The sequence below is a fragment of the Herpailurus yagouaroundi genome, unplaced genomic scaffold, assembly GCF_014898765.1.
Source record: "Herpailurus yagouaroundi ecotype Mexico unplaced genomic scaffold, PumYag 164, whole genome shotgun sequence".
Classification (NCBI taxonomy): Eukaryota; Metazoa; Chordata; class Mammalia; order Carnivora; family Felidae; genus Herpailurus; species Herpailurus yagouaroundi.
Window position 1 is genome coordinate 45686948 of NW_024412405.1, and position 23418 is coordinate 45710365.

Genomic DNA, 23418 nt, shown 5'->3' on the forward strand with positions numbered 1-23418 from the left:
ATAATTGTAGTACGGTGGAGTGTGGGTGTGCTACGTATTTTATATACTTTTCTGGAGGACTTAAATATAAAATATACATGTAAAATTATACTTTTATATTTGGTGTATTTGCATTTAATATTAAACAAAAACAGTAATTTTTATAAAATAATGAAATATAGACCCTCCGACCATATACATTTTAGTCTCACTTATTGTCAAAGTGATACTACAGTATAAATTCAAATCCAAATATCTAGAAGGCTTGCTTGTTTGCTAAGGCACACGTGAAAGGATCTATAGCATTAAAGAAATAATCTTTTAAATATGCCTCATACTATATGGGAAAAGGCATTATAGTTTCCTTATACTAAAGAGTCATACTAAGTCAGTGTTTACCAAAATTCTCAGATATTAAGAAAAGGTGTAAAATACACATCATGTGTCTTAGATTAGTGTCCAGGGATTGGATTTATAACTACTCCCCCACTTGATTTCTGACAGGCAGCATAGTGTTAGGGTTAAGATCATGGATTCCATCTAATGGTTTGATAACCAGTTACTTCTTTGAACTTAGGTACAATAATTTACCTTCCTACACCTGATTCTCCTCAATTGAAAAATTGGGATATTGAATGTGTGGATACAAAATGAACTCATATATGAGAGTCCTCAAACAATGACGGGCTCACAATAATTGCTCTAAAAGCAACAGGTTTTACGACTGTCACTGTAAGTCAATCATTTGAAAAACAAACATAGATATGTGTTTTATGAAGAGTTGAGAAAATATAAAATGAAATTTTCTCATTCCTTTTTTTCCAAAACTCCTCTGATTGGACTGCACAGGGCTTTGTGGTGACACATGTATCCATCCAATCACCCTCTCATTCACTGATCCGTGAATGAGATTCACACACTCCATGCTCTCGTGGAGTTTATACCTGTGTGTATCTTTACCGCAAATCAGTTAAAGTTTTTTTTTTCTTATTATATGTTGCTTATTATAAAAAGAGGGTTTTTCCCCTAAAAAGCAGAAATATATTTAAATTATTTATGAAATGTCTATAATACTCAAAATAGTTTAGAAAATAGACTTTTTCAGAGATGAGAAGGATCTTTTACAATCATACTGACATTGCAGAGACATTAGAAAAAAAATATTTTTTAAAAATGTACTGGGTCAAGGACTGATGGAACGACTCTGAAACAATTGAGACTAGATAATATATCTGGATTTTTAAACAGATTATAACAGAAACAGCAGTGAAGTCTACCCTGAAATACCGAACATTGGATAACTGTAAATTGGCTTTGGAAATAAAAGAGTATCTATGTACTATCCAAATGTCACACCCAGTGACATTTGACATGCTATCCATAAATACATTAAGTGGAAATACGTACCGTGTGGCTTACACGGTGGCTACAATGTATTGACAGACCTTCTTAATTTTACTCCTGAGATGGGCCTTTCTACCTAAGGACGAAGCAAATTATAGTACATTCCTGGTGTGCGTGTAGGTCATCTCCAATGAAGATGATTATGTCGGCTCACTGAATCAGAGGCTAGAAGCGATAATTATGAAAACAGCATTCTTCCTGATTATGTGCATTGTAGATATCAAGCCCAAAGTGGTGAAAATACACATGCTTTATCAAGACTCACACGATAGAGGAACTTAAGATTCTAAGAATAGTGATGCTCATCAAAGCCTATGAAAGAACAGAGTGATAGTTAAGGAGGGCAGTTATGTTAAAATTGAACTGCCTAAGTGCAGAGCATGAAAACTAGACAAAAGGAAGCCAAAAGTCTAAAATTGTCCTCAAACATATAAGCAAGGTGATTGTAACTAGAATTTGTCCTTCCTGATGGTTCCATAGAAAATGGTCTAATTTTGACCAAACTGATTCGGGGTTGACTTTTTATAGCTGGCCTTGTTATATCCTGACACACAATATAATATTTGGTACCATCAGAGAATATGTACAATATGGTTTTGAAACTCTCCCTGATATTGGAATAGATGAAACAACTTGATAAACATTCAGTTCAGGAATTCTCCCACTGCATTGCTTTCTTTTTGTTGCTGTTATAGAAAAGTAAAGTGGATGAAATGAACACACTATATATTCATGTGGGAACAAGTTAAGATCTGTGAGACATTTTACAACATACAGCCATCATGTAGGTTTCCTCTTCACAAGACTGAATAGTGCTATGATAATTTCTTTGATACTTATGAGGAAATATGAGATCAGAAGCTGAGCACTTCATCTACGATCTCTCAGGTATTGAGCGGTGGAAGAAGTTGGGAGAACATTTGGGGGTGCCTTTTACAGGCCAGTTCTTGTGTCTGGTTCTTTTACCCCTTTAACTTTTCCTGTCCTGTGAGAAATTTGAAAAATGTAGAAACAGGTCAGAAAAAAAAACATACTTAATCTGCGTTCCAGAGTTCACTGTATTTAATCAGGCTGACTCACACTAACTAAACTCACAAGAAATGAAAATATATGCCGTCAGATAAATTAATATACTTACGAATTTAGTGAGCAATATACCTTCCACGCAAACCGATACTGCTTGTGTGGCCAAAATGCCAATTTGGCAAACCAAATCACAGAAGTTTTTGTTGTAAGCATGCAAATCACAATAAAGAAAGTGATTTTGCATTATTCAAAAATTGGACAGTATCAGGCTCTGATTACTTTATTTACAGATTTCCATTGAAAGATGTCTTCCAGGGGCGCCTGGGTGGCTCAGTTGGTTAAGCGTTCAACTTCGGCTTAGGTCATGATCTCATGTTTCGTGAGTTCGAGCCCCATGTTGGGCTCTGTGCTGTCAGCTCAGAGCCTGGAACTTGCTTCAGATTCTGTGTCTCCCTCTCTCTCTGCCCCTCCCCCACTCACACTCTGCCTCTCTCAAAAAAATAAATAAATAAAATAAAATAAAATAAAATAAAATAAAATAAAATAAAATAAAATAACTTTATTTTCCCTGCACAGTGCAAAAGACAAACTGACAACCTTTCTCCCCCATTACTCAATTTTCTTGATCCATTTCTGAGTCCTTTTCTTCCTCTTTCTCCTTTTTAACTGACCTCTTCCTTCTATTTGATCTATTCTTTTATTTTTTTAGGTATGCTAAATTTATCTAATTGTTGTGAAGTCTCCTGCTGCCCTGGGAACCAGTCTCTATTTCTGTTATTCATAGAGAAATCTTACCTATAATCTTTTTTTTTACTCTTTATTAATTTTTTTTTATTTACATCCAAATTAGTTAGCATATAGTGCAACAATGATTTCAGGAGTAGATTCCTTAATTCCCCTTACCCATTTAGCCCATCTCCCCTCCCACAATCCCTCCAATAATGCTGTTTATTCTCCATATTTAAGTCTCATATGTTTTGTCTCCCTCCCTGTTTTTTATATTATTTTTGCTCCCTTCCCTTATGTTCATTCATCTGTTTTGTATCTTAAAAGTCCTCATATGACTTCACTCACTTTGCATAAGACCCTCCAGTTCCATTCACATAGTTGCAAATGGCAAGATTTCATTCTTTTTGATTGCTGAGTAATACTCCATTGTGTGTGTGTGTGTGTGTGTGTGTGTGTGTATATATATATATATATATATATATATATATATACCACATCTTCTTTATCCATTCATCCATCCATGTACATTTGGGCTCTTTCCATAGTTTGGCTATTGTTGATAGTGCTTCTATAAACATGGGGGTGCATATGTCCCTTCGAAACATCACACCTGTATCCCTTGGATATTGCTAGGTTGTAGGGTATGATCTTATTTTTCATAATTTATTATTATCTAGTAATTATTACTTAGGTTCATTATCTATTAATTATTACTTATGTTCATTGTTATCCATTGCACAGTTTAACTTTTACAGGGTGCATAAAGTAGGACTAGTTTCAGTTTTACATAATCGAACGGGAAAACTCAAAATAACAGAGATATAAACATCATATCATTTTCTGGAGATAGTCCATGGAAATTACAGTAGTCCAAGGCAGGCCCAGGTTCTTTGGGGACATCAGGAAACAATCTATTCCTGTTTTGTCATCTTTGGTAATGGTTTCTGTCATCACTATTACCTCCTGGTCTAAGATGACTAGCAGAGAACTATCCAGAGCAGTACTTTCAAAACTACATAGTGTACATTAATGTGTTTTATGCATAGAAAAGGTGGTCTGATTTTATTCACCTCAACTTGTACCAGTAAGGGCATGGAGCCCCAGCAGATGTTTGTGGAATCCAGAGAGTTTGTCAGGAGACCTGAAATTGACTTCCCTCCCTTCCACTTACTGGCTGTGATATAATACTCCCATAGCCTCAAAACTTCAATTTCCTTTTACTTATTATGGATATAATCTACCTGTTGAATGAGGAATACTGAGACAGAAAGTGTAACTGTTTTTAGAAGTAAATGGTGCAAAACAAGTCAACTGAATACATTTTTAAGCCATGCATTATGTGTAAAAAAAAAAAAAAAAAGGTTCTGCTATTTTTCCAAATCTAAATTAATCTTTACTCAGAGCCCATTCCATCTGAGGAAGAAAGACACAATGTTCGTAAACTCAGGATATATTTAGTCAGTTTCACTACTGAAACAAGTCACTTTAGAATGTTCCCATCTCATAGAAACAAGCGAAGGTCCTCATATATTATGGATCTGTTCATGTTGATCAGTATTTGTCCATACTGTTTCTTCAGGCCTCCAAGCTTTGTGGGATATTCTATTGCTCTCCAACTTTGGAACTACCACTGCTAAAGACTCACCTCTAAAATTATTCCCACATACAATCCTTGACCCCTCATCCATTTCATCTTTTTCAAAATCTATCAGCTGTGTGATTTTCATATAGTCTGGACAAGTTGGAAAACTTATTCTAACTGATCACATATATCAATAAATTATTTGGATCAGGATGTTGGATTGCACTTATAACTCAAAAAGATGTATCCTTCAAAGCTATTGTCTATACCGTTAGCTTCCAAAGTATTTTTTTAATTATGTGTGTACTCTGTATTTTATTTGATTTCTTAACACAAAAGATGTGTTCTACAATCACAAGGAAATAAATTTTTCTGAGAAACAATAAATTGGGGGTGAGGGGCAGAATTTCTGACTAGTTACATCTCTATGGCAACTCATTACATCCATTAAGGTCTCACTTTTTCATAACTCACAAAAATAGTCAGCCCCAGTGAGCAGGAAGATGACGAATCAGAAACTCTGTGCATACTAACACGTAGATATTATGTAGTATGAAGTTATATAAACATCGTGTTGCCAATTAACAAAATGGAGAATTTTCATGAAATTGGCATAAATACAAGTAGAAATTATGGGTTCACCATAAATTTTGGTGAAAACTGATATTTTAAAAGCCTTTAAGTTCAACTTACATTTTTCATCCTATAATTCAAGTGTGAATGATCCAAAAACACCTTAGTTCTATAATAGCCCTGTTATTTATCACCACAAAAATAGCTGACATTGTCCAGTTAGTCCAAATGTTAGGACAGAAAAAGAGTAATGGATAAAATTAATGGAATTGTTTTCATCCTTAATACTTATACCCAGTGGAATCAATTTTCTCATGCCATGTTATGGTCTGTGATATATGAGCAACTCAGAGAAAGCAAGTTAAGAGTAAAGATATATTTTCTCTGTTCCCCATTCAACTCAAAAAATGAAAAGTTTTTTTTTCTAAGAAGGCAACATTCCCAGTCTCCAAAATCTATCAGATTTTTAAAGATCTGATCAATCTAGCTTTTCCCACTGTCTATCCTATTTCGAAAAATAATTAAGGCACAGAATTAGAAATATGTAGCTCACATAGATATGAATTAATACTATCAATTTAATGAGTTATTATTAAAGTCACACAAGGTTGGCCAGCCAGCAGTACTTTCCTTTTCTCACAAACTTTCTTTAATCCACTAATAAAAACATGAGTATATACATTAATATTTGAAGATATCTTCTCACCAAATTTATTTATCTAAAAAAATTTTTTTAACATTTATTTATTTTTGAGAAACAGAGACAGCAGGGGAGAGACAAAGCATGAGCAGGGGAGGGGCTGAGAGAGAGGGAGACAGAGAATCAGAAGCAGGCTCCAGGCTCTGAGTTGTCAGCACAGAGCCTGATGCAGGGTTTGAACCCACGAACCGTGAGATCATGACCTGAGCGGAAGTCAGACGCTTAACAGACTGAGCCACCCAGGTGTCCCATCACCAAATGCATTAATAGCAAGCAAACAGAAGACATTTCTTATGCGAGATCTAGAAGTTATTTCCAAAAATAAATTTATTACAGTTACAAGTATTAGGTCTGCATTATCGCGTTTCTGCAACCCACATGAGATTATGTGTAACATGGTATGCTTACATTTTTAAGAGGGTGTCTTGAATTCTCAAACAAACCTGGGACTCGGACAGTGGTGAAATACATTTATTGGTCCAAGAACTATACTTTACAAATGAGAAAATAAAGATCTAGCGAGATGAAGCAGATTCATAGATCAGACCTGAGAAAGACAAGTACCTTATTATTTCACTCCTATGTGGAATCTTAAAAACAAAGCAAATGAACAAACAAACAAGGAAAGAGCAGAACTAGACCTATAAACACAGCAAACGAACTGATGATTGTCAGACGGAAGGGGTAAAGGGATGGGCGAAAGGGGGTGGGAGGCACAGGCCTTCAGCGATGTTAACAATAAGCCACAAAAATAAGACCAGCATTGGGAATATGTCAATGATATTTTAATAGTGTTGTCTGGTGTCAGAGGGTCGCTACACTTGTGAGCAAAACATAATGAATAAAGAAATTGAATCGCTATGTCACACAACTGAAAATAATGTTAACATGATGTGTCAGCTATACTCAAATGAAGAAATTTTTTAAAAAGTAAAAACAAAAAAACAAGTCCCCCCAAAACAAAAAACAACAACAACCACCACACAAAAAACCACGAAAATCTCTTTTAGAAAGCCAAAGGGTAGGGGGGGGGAAACTTTACATTTTCCAATAAAAAATCATTTTAATTTAGTAGAATTAGGTAAATTTAAATTAATTAGCCCAGTATGAAAATTACCTAAAAACACATTATTTACTGTAACATAATTTGACCATTAATGATTCAAATAATAATGGTTGCATTTAGGAATTCTTACTGTATATAGGGTGTTATTAATTAATGGCTTTCTGATGAATCCTGCAAAAACACTCTATGTTCATTATTTTCCTTAATTAGTATCTCAAGCATATGTTGGTGTTCTGGAATGGAGATCTGCTGTATTAGGCTAACATCTGCAAATACTGGCCTAAATGGAATGCTGCCTGGGATACCTGTGGAGTCTGAACACTGTTTCCTGATGCCTTAGAAAAGCAGTAGGTATGTATTTGTCTAAGCTGATAGACAGTGGTGAGAACCCTGAAGGCGCAGATCCTGTCATTCACGTTTACTGAAGGGCAGAAGGACTAATGGTGAGGACAATAACCACCAGGGTAGAAGGGGATCCAATTTCCACTCTTCTTTGCATTTATGTACTTGGGTACATATATATGTATCACCTAACTTTTTCAAACAGTATTTATATATAGCCATTTTTCCTTTAGGATCAGAGCTTTGATCAATGTATGAGAGAATGACCAATAATGCTATGGAAAATAAACAAAAACATAATGAGCTTCACTGGAAAAGGAAGACACCTGTTAAACATTGTAAGAAGATACTCAGAATAAAATCTAGAATATGAAAAAATGACACTATTTTACCTATAATTTAAAAAATCTTATTAGCATTGGCAGGACAGAATAATAGGTAATATTTAAGTGAAACTGCCCATGGAAATGGCATGGTATTGACATAATTTTTCACACGTGCATTAAAATATTCTTAAAAAAAAAATGTGGTCTACTGAAAAAAAAAAATGAACCTGACTCTCCACTTTCCTTTCTTCCACAATATTTTGGATGTGTTTTTGCAACATTTCACATCAAGAGGTGGATTCATCTTCCCACACTGAGTCTAGATATAAGGAAATCTTGCTTGCTTCTGTTCTCTATGACTCCTACACGTGCTTTGAGAATCAGCTTAAGATAACTTTCTGAAGGATGAGAGACCATTAGAAACAAACCAAGGCAGCCTACTTGCCCAAGCTGAACCTCAAACATGGAGAGAGATCAATCAGACCGTATCAGTAGGTGCTAAAGAATGAATGTTTACGCCGCATCTAAAATCCATATGTTGAAATCCTAACCTCCAATATGATGGTACTGGAAGGTGGGTACTTTGGGATATGATTAGATCAAGAGGGTTCAGCCCACATGAACAGTATTTGTGCCCTTATTAACGAGACCATAGAGAGATTCCTTGCCTCTTCTGCCACATGAGGTCATAGTGAGAAGATGACCAACGGTGAACCTGCAAGCAAGCCTTCACCCGACAGGGAATCTCCTAGTGTCATGACCTTGGAGTTCCCAGCCTCCATAACTGTGAGAAATAAATTTCTGTTGCTTATAAACCATATAGTTTATGGTATTTTTGTTACAGCAGCCCAAACAGATTAAACCTGTAAGTCATTTTAGCTATTCTAGAACTGCCCATAGACATGACACTGAGTCCAGCTGTGTGAGCCCAAGAATTTGGGAGCAAGTAGTTACACCATATTGCTGTGGCTCTAAGTAACTAAAACAGAATCATAGGTTGACTATAACTATACCGTCTCTGAGGAGCCTTTAGGCTTATTGTATACATTCTTTCCCTAGACATACATACAATCAGCATGATACTGAATATGAAAAACTCTTCAAAATGAATCACTTTATTCAACAAATAAGTTATAAGTAAAAGGAACACAATTGTGAGGTAGAACCTACAACCTTACAGATCTAAGGCACATTTCAACAAAATGCAGTATGTGACTGTGTTTGGATCCTAATTTTAACAATCAAATATTAAATGAAAGCATTCATGACTTAAGTAGGGAGATTTAAAACTGAAAACTACTGGGGCGCCTGGGTGGCTCAGTCAGTTGAGTGTTCGGCTTCGGCTCAGGCCATGATCTCATGGTTCGTGAGTTCGAGCCCCGCGTCGGGCTCTGTGCTGACAGCTCAGAGCCTGGAGCCTGCTTTGAATTCTGTGTCTCCCTCTCTCTCTGCTTCTCCCCTGCTCATGCTCTGTCTCTGTCTCTCCTTCAAAAATAAATAAAAACACTAAAAAAAAAAATAAAACTGAAAACTACTGATAATGGTTTAGTATATTAATGGTATAATAATGTGATTGTGATTATGCTTTTTTAAAAAATAATCCTAATCTTGGGGCACCTGGGTGGCTTAGTCAGTTGAGTGTCTGACTTCAACTGAGGTCATGATCTCACCGCTTGTGGATTTGAGCCCCACGTTGGGCTTTGCGCTGACAGCATGGAACCTGCTTTGGCTTCTCTGTCTCCTTCTCTCTCTGTCCCTTCCCCACTCGCTCTCTCTCAAAAATAAATCAACATAAAAAACATGTTTAAATAATACTCATCTTTATGAGACGCACACTGAAATATTTTCGAGGATTTGCTGGTATCTTTGGAATTATCTCAAAATAATCCAGTGCGGTATTGGTTGTGAAGTGGGTTGTACGAAACACCAATGCTTCTCAAGCTGTAAAGCTTAAAAATCATTTGGTAATCTTGTTAAAAGGCAGATTTGGATCCAGTCCTTCTGTAGTGGTACAGTGAGAGTCCACATGTCTAACAAGCTGCTAGATAATGGCAATGCAACCAGCCCCCACACACTTTGAGCAACAAGGTTACAGATGAAATGCGGGGCGTGAATTAGTAACTGTATACCTGAGTAGTGGATATAGGAGGCTTCATAGAACCACTCTCCCTACATTTACATATTTTTAAATTTTTCATAATACAGTTGAGACTGTTTAAAATAATATTTCTAATTTAACTAAACAGATAATATCTTATTGCCACTGGAATAACGGGGTCCTAAATTGTGTTTTTCTCACTGACTTTAGGTACAGTAACTATTCCAAGAAATGAACCACTGAGACACAGAAGAATTCATGAAGGCTTTGTAAAGGTGGTGTTATTTTCACTTTGGTCTTGGTGAGTAGGTAAGAGTCGGATTCGTAGGATGAGGGAATTAAAGGGTGCAGCATTTCATTTACTAAAGCCTTTTATGCTTTAGTAAATGCATAAAAACAAGAATGAACGTGGGATGATTATACAGAAGATGCATAGCTTGCATACTAAGTGAAAGATATTTACTAATGTGCTAGGTTGCCATGGAAGTTAAGAATTCAAGATATATATTGTTGCTTTCATTGTGGGGCATAGTGATCGATTGGGAAAGAAAACAAACCAGGACCATAATTTAATTAACCGCAAGATGGCGCCAAAGCCCCTCCTGACCATTTCACTGCTTGAATTTTCTCCCCCCCTGGATGAAATCTGGAGTAGAATCAGAGCATAAAATAGAAACTCTGTGTTTTAAGCAAGTAGTTAAAATAATTAAAATTTGAACCTAGCTATTACCAAGAATGATTTAATCATGAGGGAACTCATGCATTTTAATCACAGATATTAAATGCATTTATTAGTTCACATTAAATGATAGAAGAAGTACATATTCATATTGGATAAGTTTATTCTTCGTTAAATATCTTGGGCAAACTGCAGATAAAGTTTTATTGGCAGCACTAATAATAATACCTCTAAGACGAATACCCTTTCAAAACTGATGAGTCAGATTTAAAAAAACAAAACAAAACAAAACAAAAAACGAGTGATTTCCTAAAACTTTTCATAAAAGAATGGACTTAATTGTTGTAAAAGACCATGTGATTTAAGTACCAAAATATATTTCTGAAAAAAACATAACGTATTTTTATATTAGATTTATAGGATTGTTTTGACCATACAAAGGTCAGTTTAGCCCTATTTTTAGCTGCTTAATTGTTCCATGCTCAATTTTCAATACACCAGGAAACAAGAGGTTGGCAATCCCGTTAAGCCATTGCTATAAATGAACTACATGTGTAACTTGTCCAAAAATTTCAGTACCAACAAATAAACTTTAAGATTATTTATTATGATTTTACTATATATCATATAATGTGTGATTCGAGTGATGTTCAATGAAATAAAAATAAATAAGGAATAAATTTGAAAGGATGTATGATGGAGTGTTAAATGTGGAAGAACATTTTAGCTAAGCCTTAAGATTTTTTTTTTTTTTAATTTGTTTTTCAACGTTTATTTATTTTTGGGACAGAGAGAGACAGAGCATGAACGGGGGAGGGGCAGAGAGAGAGGGAGACACAGAATCGGAAACAGGCTCCAGGCTCTGAGCCATCAGCCCAGAGCCTGACGCGGGGCTCGAACTCCCGGACCGCGAGATCGTGACCTGGCTGAAGTGGGACGCTTAACCGACTGCGCCACCCAGGCGCCCCAAGCCTTAAGATTCTTTATTGGAAATTATGGTTGGTGGTTGATTAGTTAATTAGTAGCTGGAAATTTCATCACCAATGACAATAAAATAAGAAGCCAGAAAAACAGAGGGTTGGAAGTCAATTTAAGGTAAAACTGAGACAGCCGTTGGATACTAGCCTTTCAAGAAGCAGGGCACTAAAGACAGAAATAAAACTAGGAATGTATCTTTTTTGGGAATTCAAGAAAAAAAAAACAGTTGAGAAATAAAATACTGGATTTACAATATAGGTAAAATGAGAGTATTAGAGTGATGTGCTTTCCAAGTTTGGGCTTTATTTATATACTGTGGCTTAATAGCAAAAAGAGCTTTTACAATAAGAAGTAATATGTATGTAGCTCAGTTTTTAGTGTCTTCTATCATCTCACAGAGAAAATATGTATCATTTATTCTTCAGGGATGAGTCTATAAGATACTTAAATATATATATTACGGGGCCCCTGGGTGGCTCAGCTGGTCGAGCTTCTGACTCTTGATTTCAGCTCAGGTCATGACCTCACAGTACGTGGATTTGAACTCCCAGTCTGGCTCTGGGCTGACAGTGCAGAGTCTGCTTGGGATTCTTTCTCTCCCTCTCTCTTCGCCCTTCCCCCTTCTTGCACACACATGCTCTCTCTCTCTCTCTCTCTCTCTCTCTCTCAGGATAAATATATATACATATTACTATAAAGTAAAAATTATGTAACTCAAAATGATATGAGAAGTTTTATCATGGAACACCAATCAGAACTGAATTTGGACCTTGAAAAGGAAGCACCTTATAATTTAATATTTTATGGAGGAAAAAACATAAACCATTGCATAGTAAAGATTTTTAGATACATGTCTTTAATAACATAAGTGGTTACTAATCACAATTAAAATTGCAAGGCAATTGGATGTTTCTAATTAATAATGATAATTTTTAAGTAACTTAGATATTTTATTTACTTAATAAATAAGCAATTTACTAAACTCCTTAGCAAACATGTTTCATTAAAAATATGTTAGGGTAATCAGCTTCTGCCTCCAGTCCTAAATCTAAATAGAGGAGACTAATTAGTAAGTTTATTTTTCACAGAAGTTCACACATATTACTTCTTCTATGAGCGGTAGGCCTCTGGATAATGAAGGCATTTCAACATTAAATGTGATTAAAATAAATTAAAATATGATGAAACAGATGAATAAAATATAAAAAAATGAAATTATTGTTTTTTAACCCAATAGGATAGAATGTTTATATTTCTACAAAGCTTTCTGATTCTTTTCCTTACCCATTACTCAAAAGCAAATCATAATGTCTCTGACATCAAGGTTTAAATACACCTAAGCTCTACCTTGGCCAACATAAAGCACTCTCACTACTTAGGGGGCATTCAATGGCAAATGATCCCTTAAATAGAATGAGATACTTATCTTTTATTAACTTATGTTTGGTTAGAAAAGAATGTTGGAATCCTTTATAGTAAGAATACTTTATAAAGAACTTGTACATAATGAGAGGCGCGTTGTCTGGAGAAGCAAAATCAGTACAGAATATTTGAGTAGCAGGAATTTCGTTTTACTTCTTTTGTTAAAACAAAATGATTATGGCAGATGTGGTATTTGGAGAAACTAGATATGCAACAGCATTTGCCCCAAAATTACAAAACTCATTTATGTTTGGTTTAAAATTGGTACAGTACATTGCTCCCAAACTGTGAACACATTGCCCTAAAATCACATTTTTGTAATAATCATTTTTGACCAAGAGTTGAATTTTGTTTGTAAGCTGGTACTCACACATGTAGTATTCTTTGTTACTGCTCAGTAGACGTATTTGCTTGGGGATGGGGTCAGATAGGGATTTCCATATTCAATAAGTTACCTATTTTTTAAAGTATTGTTCAGCAGCCATTGTCTTATAGCATTTGTTTATATTTTCCTCCTTAAAGCTATGGATTTAATTTTGTCTTGAGCTTTTCATTATGTTTGAAAGTATTACAAAATTATTTTTCTTTACATCTAATAAATTACATATGGGTCAAATTAATTTCTACTATTAGACTTTCATCTCTGAAATTCTTGATATTGCATATTTGAGAACAACATAGGTTATAATTCAAAGAATAGTTTGCAGGATCCCCTTTAGTATCTAGAATGTAAACTAATTCCAAAGTATAAGCCACGGCCAAAAACCTTTTCCTATTGTGCTGATCAACTGGAGACAGTAAAATGAAATATATAAAATTCAATACATGAGAACCTGACAGATATAGAGTTTAATCTACTCTTTTCATTATTGTGTGTGTGTTGGTGGTAGAAGGTGGGGGGAGGGGGAGTTTAAGGGAACAGAATGGAGTAATTAATTGCTATTTAGAACACTAGTTTATAATCCTTCTAGAAGAATAAAGATCTATGTGAAAGGGGAAAAAAGTCAAATTTTCATCTAACTTTGATTTCTACCTTGTAATTTAAAATCTGCAATATAAACAGGGAGGCAGAAAGATGGAAACATCCAAAGTTGTTCACATTCATTCTCTCCATCATGACTTAAATCATTATATTATAGATGTTCTTACCTCTTAGCTACTACTGTATCTTCCATTTTTAGTTTTAGAAAGAAAAATTAGTAGCACTGATAAATAGTTTACTTAAACCTATGGAATGCTTTCATTAAAACTTTCAATCTCCTGAGTGCTTGGGTGGCTCAGTCAGTTAAGCATCTGACTCTTTGTTTGGGCTCAGGTCGTGATTTCACAGTTTGTGAGTTTGAGCCCCAGTGCTTCACGCTGACAGCACAGAATCTGCTTGGGATTCTGTCTCTTCTCTCTGCCCTTCCCCCACTCATGCTGTCTCTGTTTCTCAAAATATATACATATTTAAAAATTAAAATAAAACCTTTGAATTTCCTTTTGAAAAATGTACATAAAGGTAATTTTATGTATATTTAATTTTCAAGTTAGACTAGAGTTAAAAGGAAAATGCATTCCCAGGTGCCATGCAGACAAATATTGAGGTTTATTTGAATCATTTAAAACCAATTCATAGATTTCATCTTAGAAATAATAAGACCATTATTATCACTTAACTAATGAAATCACAAAAGATAATGAAGAGATAAAATTCAAAGTAATCATTCTAATTAATTTAATTTTCCATGATTATCTTTCTGAGAAATATTTACAATGGCTACTTTTCTTAAAAAGAAATATCAATTAGAGATGTACAGCTCCCCTCAAAATATGTTTTCATCTTTAAATAAACTAGACAGACTCCCTAATGCTATTAGAATTGTTTCAAGTTTAAATGTTTAGAAATGAAATCTTGAAAGAAACATGATTCTTATAGAATGATGCTTCCTAGAAAAAAAAAAATGAAATGGCTTTCTTATCACTGTTATTAGACATTTATAAGATGGTGAATGAACAAACGCTTACCTCTCATGCTAGAAAATACTCTTAGTAATGATCAAAACTTTCACTGAACCCTAGATTTTATGCCTTTTGGGTCCACGTTGTTATCATTCCTTACTAATGTTTCTCACTGTTTTTTACTCCAAGAAAACCCATTTTTTAAAAATAAATTCTTTTTGCTTAAAACCCCACAAAACTAATCATCAATATTTTAAACCAATAGTATTAGCTATGAAGTGAATTTCTATTGCTACTTGCTTCATCCTTGCTTAGGAAAAGCGAAGAAATTTTTTTTTACAGTAATGACTAAAATATATACTCCATATATCAATATGTTAGGATTATACTTAACGAATCAGGCTTTAAATCTATCTTTCTAAATTGTCAGAGTTCGATCACCATTAATTCAGCCACTATTTATTGTTGACTGTATTCCAAGCTTTCATAGAAGTTCTGAGAATATAATAATAAATTAATGAAAAATACTGAAAAAACAAAGCCAAAAAATAGAATGTGCCATGTGAATATGCATTTCAGTATTTTGTTTTTGAATAAAGAATAGCAAGGAGAAAATTATCACAATATGCTCCACAATTTTCTGTTTGGATTAGGCCACTGCCTATGGAGAGAGCACTCACAGACCTTTAAGCCAATAACCAAATAACCAGTGATCAATCAGTGATCAATATCTAGATATTAAAAAAAAAAATCTGTGAAAGCCTATAGTAAATATTGTTGAAAGTATTACACTATAGCTTGTTCAGAAAAATACACTTATCCCTGATCTCTTCTGGAAAGTTAACAGTAGAGCTTCTGTATTTCTCATAACGGGTTCTTTCTTCAAATATTAGATTACTCTATACTTTAAGAATTTGAATCTTAATGAATTACTAATTAAAGGCAACATCCTTCTGCAAATAATTATTATATGCTCTCAAGGTTAGAATTAAATATGAACGAAGTTTTAAAATACAAAAGGCAAACGCTAAGTTCCCAATTACGCGTGTAGTTAACAGAGGCATCAGACTTGGAAAACTCATTTGTACCTTTGTCTACTTAATATTTTCTGATACTGAATAAGTATACTTTTCATTTTTCAAAATTAATTATGTCTTGATTGCCTAATCAATACATTCAAATCTTAATATTTCATTAAGAGTAAATATGCAAAAATCACTGACTATTCTGTCTGCAGAAGTCAAGGTTATAGTTATCTCTCTAGGGTACCACAAAAGACAATCCAACAGGTAAGGTGGCAGGGCCCTAACCAGTGGCAAATTCTAGCCAACTTCCTGGAAATCAAAAAGTAATCTCTATGTATTTCCATTATAAAGGGGATTAGCAGATATTTTAGAAAGTTTTACATGAATATATTTCCATCTTCATCAGAACTAGGTGTCTCATCTTTTCCTATTAGAGTGACAAAAGTGTTTTATTTCACTCCTTTTGGCAGAGAGTAACTTCTTGACTAAAGGCCCAGCTGTGTATTGATTTTTCTGTTGCCTAGGATCTTGGGAATTATATTTCCAAGTGTAGCATGGTTAAACATCACCCTGGCAGCAGCTTATGAAAGACTCTTAACAAGCCAAGTAATACACATCATCTCTCAGGTAAGAAATCAAGGATAGAGGGCCGCCTGGTGGCTCAGTTGGTTAACTGTCAGACTCTTGGTTTGGGCTCAGGTCATGATCTCACGGTTGGTGAGTTCAAGCCCCGCATCGGGCTCTTCTCTAATAACATGGAACCTGCTTAAGATTCTCTCTCTCCCTATTTCTCTGCCCCTCCCCTGCTCACACTCTCTCTCAAAATAAATAAATAAACTTACAAAAAAAATTTATTAAAAAATAAATGAAGGACAGAAAGAAAATTTAATTAATTTTCCTATTTTTAAATATAAATTTGACAGCCAGGTACAAGAATTGGGGGGATATTATATCTCTATTACCAATTAATGTCACTATTCGTACCTTTATTATCTCCAATAATGAAAAGTTAATCATTGGTTTTAGTGTTTATACTAATTAGTGATTTTTTTTTTTATAATAAAGTAAACAAAAAATAACCAATCTCTAAATTTAGTTACCAGGTGGGTCTTTCAACATTGTAATTCATAGCAATATGAATTAATCATAATACTTTATAATATAGGTTGTTTCTTTTGAGATGCTATTTATTTATTTTGAGAGAGAGAAAGAGAGAAAGAGAGAAAGAAGGGGGAGGGGAGGGGCAGAGAGAGGGAGCAACCGAATCCCAAGCAGGCTCAAAGCACAGAGCCCAACACGGAGCTCTAACCCATGAACCATGAGATCATGACCTGAGCTAAAACCAAGAGTCCAAGGTTTAACCTGAACTGACTGAGCCACCCAGGCACCCGTAGCTACTTTTTAGATAATAATTTTGCAAAATTCCATTTCCTCAAATGCATACATATAATACTGCCTTACCGAGTGAATTCAAATTGGTAATTGTTCACTGACCTATAAGTATGTTGGTCTTTAATATCTTTACAATACTATTTTGGAAATGAATAATAAGTAGAAAACGTGAGGTGATTATTCTCCTATGCCACACTACTTAAAATTTATTATAATTCTGTGTTTTATCCTAGGCCTTGCATTTATAGTGATATAAGTTTAACCTCAAAAGAACTTGTAGAAAAACAAGACTGATTTTTAGAATATAGAAAGTATATTAAGGTAATATATTGCTTGAATTGGGATGATGGGGTAGAGAAAATAACAACCTATGCTATCTATATACTTATCAAATTAACTGTGTTATTAACTGGAAGTGAAGGAGTGCCCAGTGATATTCAAACCTTTCTCCTTTTTCTCCATCCTATCATCATAGCCAGTAATTATTGCCAGATGTGACATAAGATTAGGTCTTCATTTCTTGTTAGCACTATTTTCCTCCTTTTCAATTTATTTCTTGTGTTTCATATTAATACTTCACAGAGCCACTTTCTATGTTGAAAAATATCTACTTTATCTCTAAAATCATAATAAAATACCATATTCATGCACAACTTAGCCATTAAGATTATACAAGTACATTAATCAACACAGAAACAAACTCTTCAAATTTCCTCCTTCCTGAAGGTGAGATCAACTACAAACTGGAAGAATGAAGTAGAAAGAAAACCATTAATATTTTTGTTAGATTGACTAAGTGTTTAAATTATTTAAATGTTTGAATAAGACATACATTCTTTTTTTTTTATTTTTTTTTTAACGTTTATTTATTTTTGAGACAGAGAGAGACAGAGCATGAATGGGGGACGGTCAGAGAGAGAGGGACACACAGAATCCAAAACAGGCTCCAGGCTCTGAGCAGTCAGCACAGAGCCTGTCGCGGGGCTTGAACTCACGGACCGCGAGATCACGCCCTGAGCAGAAGTCGGACGCTTAACCGACTGAGCCACCCAGGCACCCCACATTCTTTTTTTTTTTAAGGATCAGTATTTTACATTAAAAAAAATTTTTTTAATGTTTTATTTATTTTTGAGACAGAGAGAGACAGAGCATGATCAGGGGAGGGGCAGAGAGAGAGGGAGACACAGAATCGGAAACAGGCTCCAGGCTCTGAGCTGTCAGCTGTCAGTTCCGAAGCAGGGCTGGAACTCACAAACCGCGAGATCATGACCTGAGCCAAAGTCGGACACTTAACCGACTGAGCCACCCAGGCGCCCCGAATAAGACCTATATTCTTTAGGTCCAGTTCCTGAGGACTGAGTAATATATGCAGTTTTTTCAAAAACAGAGGAAAAAAATGGAGAGACAGAAAAAGAGGGTGTGTAAAGGCAAGAAAAAAAGAGAATGAATTAGTTAATGCCTCACTTCAAGGGTTATAATTTCATTGTAGGTATATTTAGAGACCAAAAACAAACACATTACATTGTGGACCCTCTGTTCTCTAAGAGGATAATAATCAAGGGAGCAATCAGAGCACGGTGAAAACGGGGGGAAGATATTGGCAACAGGCCATAGAAATGATGTATCAAACATGTTACGGATGAAGAAAGCAAACCAGGAAGACATTTTAGGTAGGGTAAGTAGATTGAATAAGTACACATAAAATGGCATAAGGAAAAGTTTGACTAGATTGTATTGGACAAGTCATGCTGTGAGGCAGTGTCACTGCCTAATTTGGGGACATGGTTAATGGAGTAGAACCTGGTATTTATGAAAGAAATGTAATTGAATTAAACAGAATATATGCATCCATACAAACACCTTGAAAACAGGAGTGAAATGGCTAATAATGCAGTGGGGAAATTATTCAGTTTTTGAATGTGGCAAAAACATCATGAGGGGACAAATTAAATATGTATATGCCTGAAATCTAATGTTTAGTTTGAAGTATATGAATTAGAGTTGAAAAATACGCAATATCTAAAAGTAAATGGCCAAAAAGAATTGTGGCATCACCAATTGGTGACTAGTTTTTATAAGGTTAAGTAACTATCATTCTAAGCGGATTGATTCCTAATAGGGAATATAGGTCTATTTGAATTCTGACTATGCAATTCTCTAGGCTTATTCTACAGTACATTTTTTTTCTTTCACCAAAAGTAGCCATTTGAATAGTCTCAGTGTACTGCAGATTGGGTGGTTTTCTCTGAAAACAATTGTTCTCTTTGCAAAAAAAAAAATCACATATGAGAATATGAAAATAGACTCACTTAGAAATATTTTAGAACATTTCTAAATATTGAATATGGGAAATATAATATACACATATATATAAATATATATGATATACAAAATAGAAAAATATATAAAACGTGATGTTTTCAACTAAGTAATGTCTTAAATATATATAAAATAATATAAATAAAATGCAACATAAATATAAATGATAAATAATATACAATTATATATAATACATATAATCCATTTTACATTGTTAAACTGAAGTGATTACATATAAGCCATGTTATATATATGCATTTAAGTACTTACTTGAGGTTTTAATTACCTCAAGGTGGCTCTCCCCATTTTTATGATTATTAATATTCATTAATATAGAAACATATGAATAATTTTAAGATATTTTCAGTATGGTTCTTTACATCAAGACATACTTTAAAAGTATTTATAACAGCAACATATTTATAATCCTTCAAAATGATTTATAAAGAAATTATTGCCAAATACACTTCTGTGGTACAATCATATTTATGTTAGAGACATTTATTTTATAAAGGTAACTGGTCCACATATTAACCTGAGCAGATTGCACTATCTTTAGTGCAGGGAAAACATCTTTAATGACAGGGAAAACAGATATTTGGGTAAGGTCTTCATCCATCAGTTTTCTCATTGCTTTAGTTGTGCAGCATATTATCTCTAAATAATACAAAGTGATGCAAAAAGAAGAGAAAATAGTAAGTTGCAAAAACATATAAAAATAGTAAGTGCTTAGTGGTATCACACTTGGATTTTAAGGAAAGTGTGAATAAAGCATTCGTTAATTATCCTGACTTGCTGATGCCTGCCATCCATAACACTATTTACAAGCACAGTAAACATATGTAAACTAATACTGATTTTTCCTATCTGGATCTGAGCAGTGTTTGGTCCTCCCAAATGCTAATTATTGAGAGACATAAAGATGTTTATTGTTATACTAAAGCCATTAATATAATTCACAAGGTTTTCTATAGTAGATTGTCCACAAATAATATTGACTCTATTAATTTCCAGGGCCATTGAATACAAGTGATTATGGAGGAATTGCCCTGTCATGGCCATGAATAAATCATGTTCTATGCTCCACTGGACAACACCTCTTAAAATTATATTGGAATCTATAAATATGATCTGGACAAAGGATGGAAGCATTTATGGTAGGGTAATGACAGTGTGATAGGAAAGCCAAATAACAGAACTGGAAGTTAAGAGATCTGTGGCCCTAACTCTGATCTTTGAGTAGCTGTGTGTTTGTGGAGATATCCCAATGCCTTTTTTTCCTGTTTTGTAAAGCTAAGGGATATACACAGATTTTCTAATGGTCTTTTCAATTTAATTGGTGGTTTTAAAAGTATATATTGTATGCAAATATAAGATCATTGATTAGCTCAATTAATTGTACATTAATTTGCTGAAAGCCTATTCATTTTAAACGGTGAAAATTAATTTTGTGGGAAAATAAAAACAAAAATAGTCTATTATTTTATTCAGGACTTAACTTACACTCAGTTTTTTAAAATGGATGATTTATCTTTGAGTTTTCAGTTTTACTTACATGACATTATATGCCCCAGTTTGGATGGTTTCTGACCTAGCTCGTTATTAATATGCTTGGTCTTGTGGGTACTTAACTCCTGCATGAAAGCAGGCTTGCTGAAAGGTTAAATAAGATTTGTTTACATGAAACCAGTAAGTGGAATGTGGTCATCATGAATATTTATGACAGTGTGACTGAGATATATAGTCCTCGCAGAAAGATTTTAAAATATTATGCAAAGAGAGTGGAGATAATACGCAGAAGACCAAAATTTCTTACATTTTTTTTGAATGTGATAATCAAGATTTTTTTGTTTGTTTAAAATTACACCAAAGGATTATAATAAGCACCAGGCTTCTTTAAACTTAATTTTGATCTTCTATTTTGTATATACATGTATGAAAACTGATTTGCTCTCATGTCTATCATATTCTCTATCTCTATGTAAATATATATACATAGCTGTGTATGCATAAGCTATTTACGTAAGTATCATTTTAGTTTGAGTTTTCCATTATTAATGATTCTTAGCCCTTTATTTTTTGCACAAAAATTATTTTCCCCTATTACATAATTTTTGTGAGAATTTCTCATATCAAGCCTTAAAATGTATGCAAAATCCATTTCCTGTCAGGCAGTATATAATTTTTGAGTTAAAAATTCTTAAAGTTCCTGAGTTGTATATTCCTAAATTTTAATCTGAGCATTACCGCTTCTTAACTGTATGACCAAAGACAAATATCTGAATGGCCAAAATTCAGGCATCTCACCAATAACATGTAGATTAGAAGAGTATAAAATTTATACAGATTTTGTGAAGACATAAATTCATAGTAAATACTTGATGTTATCTTGGGTCGTGAACATGCTGAGAGACTGAATATACAAACAGGCATTGGCCAAAACATCTATAAAAATAGAATTCTGACTCACAACTGCAGCAAACTGGCCCCGGGACCAAGCCCGTTATCTAAAATAACCAGCGCAGGAAGCCAGCCTGCTGTAAGTCAGACTTGCAGGAAGCCCGATTGATTTCCTTGTAACAATCTAGTAGGCTAAGCAGTAACTTCTGTAACAATCGGCCTAAAATGTCCAGGGCTTGATTTGTAACCTGAAGCTTTCTTGATTTTGGGCCCCCCTTCCAACTTAGACTCAACCAGAGAAAACTGGTGCGAGTGCTACACCCCCACAGAATTCAAAGAGAGAGACTGGAGGAGAAATCAGTCCCCTCCATATCACACCTGCCTCCCCAGGTGAAGGGAGGATTAGATAGGATTGGCTTTTTTTTTTAATGTTTATTTGTTTTTTGAGAGAGAGAACATAAATAAGGGAGGAGCAGAAAGAGAGGGAGAGAGAGAATCCCAAGCAGGCTCCATGCGCTGACCGTGCAGAGCCCCACAGGGTGTTCCATCTCATCAACCAGGAGATCTTTACTTAAGCTGAAATCAAGAGCTGGACCCTTTAACCTACTGAACCGCACAGTCACCCAGGATTACAGTATAGGATTGTATAGGCTGGTTTACAAAGGAGAAAAGAACCTGGTCTTTTTTTTTTTTTGGTTTCAAGTATTTGTTTTTTTAATGTAAGGTGAAGAATTTGTAATCACAATAGAAATTAAAATCATATTTAGCCAAAGCTTCCAAGTTTTTCCAAAGCAACAATTGTTTTCTGCTTACAGTCATCTTACTAGTCATCGCACTAGTCTCAGAATCAAGAGAGTGAGAGATCTATCAGGAAGAGAAAACTAAAGGGGAGCCACAGAGGTAACTGGTTGCTAACTAGTTGAAAGGTTCTGTTAAGCATCTCTGAAAGGTCAGCATAAAAACTCTCTCACATAACGCACTATGAAAATGTATTTTCAGAAAGAACTGGGAGTTTTCAACTGAAACTTCGTATCTTAGATTTCAACTCAGCCTTCTAAAATTTTTTTTTCAATGTTTATTTATTTTTGGGATAGAGAGAGACAGAGCATGAACGGGGGAGGGGCAGAGAGAGAGGGAGACACAGAATGGGAAACAGGCTCCAGGCTCTGAGCCATCAGCCCAGAGCCCGACGCGGGGCTCGAACTCACGGACCGCGAGATCGTGACCTGGCTGAGGTCGGACGCTTAACCGACTGCGCCACCCAGGCGCCCTCAACTCAGCCTTCTACACCTGCATCTCCTTCAGTTTTTGCCACCCATTCGGTTTCGTTCACTTTATAATCTTAAGAGTCATTGGGATCCGTCCCTAATTTTCACACTACATATATAATCATTAAGTACTGTTAATACCAGCAATAAATAGTAATGATATTAATTA